Genomic DNA, 5,708 nt, shown 5'->3' with positions numbered 1-5,708 from the left:
CGATAACGAGTAGCAACATGACGTTCTTCTTCTTTTCTTCCTCTATTTTCTTCACCTCAACATAGTTGCTCCATTTCTTCCTCCTTGTCAACCCCCGTTTCCTTCAAGAAGATGATGATCTGGCAACACAACATCTCTCAACGGCTTGGCCTATACCCACCAGCTTAAGGTTTAATTTATGTGATGCTAAAGAAGTTGAGAGACAATCTAAGGTATTAATATGCAATAAATATGTGGCATATTATTTGTGGCTAATATGTATTCATATTTTATTATTATTATTATTATATATTAAACTTATGAAGAAAAACAACATTATACTCATAAGGAGTTGGCAGAATTGGTCCCCGTTTATTAAGTGAATTACAGTTTGGTCCTTCAGTAGATATTTTCCTTTTTGCTTTTTTGTTATCTCTGGTTTTACCTGAGTTAGTCAACCAACCATGGTCACCGTTTCAGCTATCTTTTCTTCTCTTTTATTATAACTACTTTAGATTCTTCGTTTCAGATAAACCTAAAAAGGGTCTCTCCACCACTGCCCTACAGGCGATCGCTCACCACCAAAAGGGTGTTTGACTTATCTTTTAAGAGTTCAAAAGTTTTTTTTTGAAAAAGATAAACTGAAAAAGATGTTTGATAAAATCATTTAAAAACAACTTTTTGATTTTTGATATAAGAAAACTGACCTTTTGAAAAGGTCTAACCTTTTGAAAAGATTGAAAATCCTGACTTTTTATAAATTTTGCCAAAAGATTTTGGCTCCAAAGATTAGCCAACACCCCCAACGCCTCTTTTGTTACCCTTCTCCAACCTTCTCTACGTCGATCCTTCTCCAACTCTGCATCTCCCTTCTAATCGCCACTGGTGCTTCATCTGCATCGCCGATCTTCGCGTGCTTAAACCACCGTCATCCCGTTGCCGCTGTCTACCTCACTCAAGACTCAAAACATGGGAGCATTCACAGAAGGTTGAAGATTAAAAAAATCGGTGAAGAATATTGGTTTTCCTATGGGAGTAATTAGGCCAGGATGCTCTACCACATACCACCACACTCCATCTTCATCCAACCACCAGTCCGTCGTACCTCTTCCACTATACCTGCAATCATCGCACAATTATCGGACTACCATCTCTCCAGCATCGCCTCTTCAGAAACCCTAGCCTTCACCGTTATTGCACATGTCTTAGCCACCACCAACCCACAAATACACCACCGCTCCACCTCAATGTCTCTATTTGGTTTGCGATCACAGGCATAATACCCTAGATTTACACACAAACGAAGGTACATACTAATAGGTTGTTGAGGATAAGTACTGGAAAGTATTTTATTCCATTCATATATTCAAGAATCCACTCCCTTTCAATTTCCTTGAAGTTTAGTAGATGTTTATAGCCTGGTGTTCGGCTATTTGGATTTTTATGGAGTTTCTTAATTATCTTTTGTCAATTCATTGGTTGTTTGTCTTTATTTACTTATGAAGTTGGTTGGCTGATGTTCAGGTACATCAATATGAGAGGAATTTTGAAATTTGAATGGCAGCCAATGACTTCTGGTGATGGAAAGAGGGATTCCTTTTGTAAATTTGTGTCCTTAGGGCTTCATTTTGTTTAGTTATTCAAGTAATTAACTGTCATTTGGAGATAATAATTTTTCTTTAGGGCTTTTTCATTAGTGTTGATTAGTTTTAATATGAAGCAAAACAGAATGGTTATTATTTGATTAACATTCCTTTTTATGTATTTATAGGTTAAAGGATGTGGATTGATGGTATGTAAGGAGAAATCGGACGCATTGAAGTGGGTAATGCTTCATTTAACCACCTCTACATGTATCTTTGACCATCTTTACATGTATCTATATAGTTTAACTGATTTGTGCAATGTGCCACAGTATAAATGCAGGATGGATGAAATTGTATGGCTTCAGACGTGGGTTAAATTCAAGATTTAGTAATGTATTTCATTATAGTTTCTTCCACTTCTGCCATTTTGAAGGTTTAAAATCTTTTTAAAAGCTAAAAAAAATAACATGAAAAAGCTTAAAAAGTTTACCATTTCTTTACTATTTCACATAGAAATTACATTGTACCCCAAAAGGTTTATCCAGTTATAACTTACCACTAAATATTTTCCATTGACAGTGTTATAACGGGAAGTAATATAATAGATTTTTTTATATAATGCATGGGCTAAATGCAAAGAAACATCAAAATACATGATATTTCTTTATATGACAACAGTTTATTTTAATTTTTTTTTCCTATTAAAGCATCGTACTTTGGACCTACATTTCTATAACTGGGTAGTCTTTTTCGAAAGTATAATCTTTGTTTGTGTGTGGCTAAAGCAGAAACTATGTTTGTACCCCAATCAATGGTAAAGTGCTAGAAATAGCAGTATAGTTTATGTTTTTGCCACAAACAACTGAACACATTATTCTTTACCCAAATATAACATCCAACTTTCATTTTTAATTTAATTTAATTAGAGCAATTGGTATTATGCACCTTTATTTTGTTGTATTGACAATTCTATCCTTTTTATTGTCTTTTATCGATTGTGATTATATTCAATTTGTATTTGGTTGGCATGCGAGTCGGGAAGCTATGCAAAATGTGGAAATGCACAGTTTCCTACTGAGGTCAACAAATGGATTTTCTAAGAAAAAAGTCATTTGAAGGTAAAATATCAAATACTTTTTGATACTTTTATATTTCTCTTTTTTTAATGTTTCATTTTATATTTTTCTTTTTCTTGAATATGAACATGCTGTGAATGTTAGACACCACAAAGTTGGTGAGACTCATGAACCTGCTATCTATAGGATCAATGATCACCTACTAATCTTTTTATATGACTAAAATACCCTTACTAAAAAACTTATAACAAAGACAACTACATTCTATGGGATCTTGAATTCAGATCCATTCCATATAGTTGAAAATAAGTGTGGAATTGATTTCCGCTGGAATTAGAAAATTCCACACGAAAGGAATTCAACTTCCCTTCCACAAAGTCATGGAATTCAATTCCAATCCTGGGTCATTTGTACGAATGACTGAAATACCCTTTTTAATTTCCATCATATTGTTATTTTAATTTATTTTTTTAATATTTTATAAAATAGAAAATTCAGATAAGTTGATAATTATACAGAAATTTATCTAAAGTGCAACATATGCTGATATGATAAAAAAAATACTGCATAATGCAGACAACTTGTCGGTCCAGAGCGACATATGCTAAGATTGGCGCTATTTTGAAAAACAAGAGATATGGCGAAGCAATCAGGTTCGATTCAAGAAAAAACGACAAATTGTTACTGAGTGATTTTTAGTTAGACCATAACTAGGGTCACAAATCTACAAGCAACAGTTAATTTCAGTTTATAATATTGGTTATATTTTAGGGTTTTTTTAGTTTATATGTTGAAATAAAAAAATCACTATTATTGGTGAAATTTATTAATGATATACACTTCACATAACCCATTTTATCATTCAGATAATGACAATTTTAAAGATTTATCGCACCCTTATCTTTCTACCTTTATGAACATGACAAAAATCATAAATTTATAATGACTCCATGGGTGCTCCTTAAATTTGATTATCTGTTACCAAATTCACTTAGCTTCACCTAATGGAAGGTTTTATGTAGCTCCTTAGAAGGTCTCAGATGCTAGAGTTGTGCTTGAAGATGGATCCACTTCGAAGGCCAAATCATTTGCTGATTCTGAGAGTAAAGATGGTGACGTTGTATTTAATACTTCATTAAAAGAATAAGATATGGATGTATGATCATGTAATAGTATGTACCTATATACTGTAGGTATGACAAACCCACACATTGATGAGGAACTAATCAATGCTTCTTGGCTGGTTTTGTGATTAGAAGTTTGATTATCAGGTATGTTATACGAGATGCATCATTCCTGTAACAAGACTTTAGATTGGAGATGCACGGAATCACTTTCTGACTATTTGTCAAAAAGGAACATCATGGAATATGTATGTTTTTGGTATGATCCCTTCTTTTGATGAAATGGAACAAATTGTTGTATGTATTAATGAAACATGACTTGGATGTGAGTCTATAGAAGTAATATTTTATGAGTTTTCGTTTATACTTTTTTTTTTTGTGGAAATTACCTGATGTCTTATACTTTGTTTTTCATTTTGTCTTATTTTTTATTTTGTAATAGGTTAGGTTAGATGCTACATTTTTTTTGCTGATAAGGGTAATTTTGGAATTATCAACAACATGTGTAATAGGTTAGGACCACTCTGCCTCAAGCTGGATTATTTGTCATTCCTTCTATTGTAAGTAGATTTGCTATATTTAATAATATTATTTCCAAAAAAACAAATTATGAATATATTTGTTTTAGATTGTGGCAGCAAAGCAATGCATCAGCCTGGAGCTTATAAGCATTTGATGCATAAAGGATGTTGAGAACTTCAAATGCCTTCAAAGTTTCAACTATGCAAATTTTGTGTATTTTCCTAATAAATAAAATGATGAAACATTGGATCTTTTAATCAATCCAAGGTATGTTTCTTTCTTGATTGTTACTGAATTTGTTCAGATAGTTAACTCTGTGTTTTTCTGTTGCAGTTATCATATAAAAGTCAAGGAGCATTGTTTCAATGTTGAAGAAGCCGAACTGTTAGAATTTTGGAGTAAACCAACTGGGATGCAAAGCCTGTGGAGTGTCGACAACGACCAGGCATGGAACTGATTGAATATATACAGATTTCAAAAAGATTCCTATTACGTCTTTTATATGCTCTGTTCTTTACAAGGCTAAGAATGAATGCTTCATATCATTTAAAGGATGGATAGATGGAGAAGCATCATTGGACCCTGGAGATGGAGGTGGGTGGAGGTGGAAGGTGGAATACAGGAGGGCAATCTACCGAAAGGTCATTTTCATTCTCAATAATATACTTTCCGTTTTATCGTTTGAATGCAATGTTGGTTATTTTGGTTTATGATATATGATTTCCATTGCCAGAATTTGTCAAAATGTGTTGTATTTTTATTCTATTTCAGTTAAAGAGGGAAGGAATGAGTAGGCTATGATTTTTAATTGAAATTACATAAATAATCTAACAATTTTCTTACTTTGCTTACAGATTCATTGATGGTTTTTTATTTCTTATCTATTTATTTATTTATAGATCAATTAAAGAGAGAAGGAATGAGCAACTCAAACTATAAACAAATAGTTGATCGAATAACATTTACAAAGAACAAACAACGGAAAAATTGTCGCATCCGACCCCCGCAACGCGGGGGTTCCCCATCTAGTTATTATTATTATTATTATTATTATTATTATTATTATTATTATTATCATTGTCTTTATACATGTAAAACTTGTTCATGTATTTAATCTTTGTATATATCTAGTGAAAATCACAACTTAGATGTTGTTTGTTTTTTTGAAACAAAAATTTATAAAGTCTGTGGACCATCTCTGCAATCCTCTGTAATAGAAGAGGTGGACCAAACGATTGCAGACTGTAATAAGAAGCGTGTTTGTTTTTTTAACATCTGAATGTAGCTGCAGATATTAAAAAAAAATAAACTGATTTTATAAACAAAAAATAGTTTTTTAACACTAAAAATTTAATAATGTATTATATTTCAGTAATAATTTATGATATTCCAGCAAAAAATAATTTTATTTCAACAAAAAA

At 32.1% G+C, this 5,708-nt stretch overlaps 1 long non-coding RNA gene across 21 annotated transcripts; it reads left to right on the top strand.

Annotated features, from left to right (window-relative positions):
• The first annotated feature begins 762 nt into the window (after positions 1-762).
• Positions 763-5,434, top strand: LOC111919965 (uncharacterized). Of its 21 annotated transcripts, none has more exons than XR_002859667.3 (11): positions 763-1,285; positions 1,504-1,556; positions 1,751-1,804; positions 1,895-2,683; positions 3,218-3,294; positions 3,664-3,753; positions 3,835-4,024; positions 4,208-4,325; positions 4,394-4,554; positions 4,621-4,928; positions 5,187-5,434. It is a non-coding gene; the product is annotated as an uncharacterized LOC111919965 (long non-coding RNA). The 21 variants fall into 21 exon arrangements; XR_006192922.2 differs by having other exon boundaries at positions 1,504-1,623; positions 3,664-3,744; positions 3,835-3,912; XR_002859664.3 differs by having other exon boundaries at positions 1,504-1,623; positions 3,664-3,744.
• Positions 5,435-5,708: the final 274 nt, after the last annotated feature.

This window comes from Lactuca sativa, chromosome 5, assembly GCF_002870075.4.
Source record: "Lactuca sativa cultivar Salinas chromosome 5, Lsat_Salinas_v11, whole genome shotgun sequence".
Classification (NCBI taxonomy): domain Eukaryota; kingdom Viridiplantae; phylum Streptophyta; class Magnoliopsida; order Asterales; family Asteraceae; genus Lactuca; species Lactuca sativa.
The sequence above is the reverse complement of the archived record's forward strand: the minus strand, read 5'-3'. Positions and strand labels throughout refer to the sequence as shown.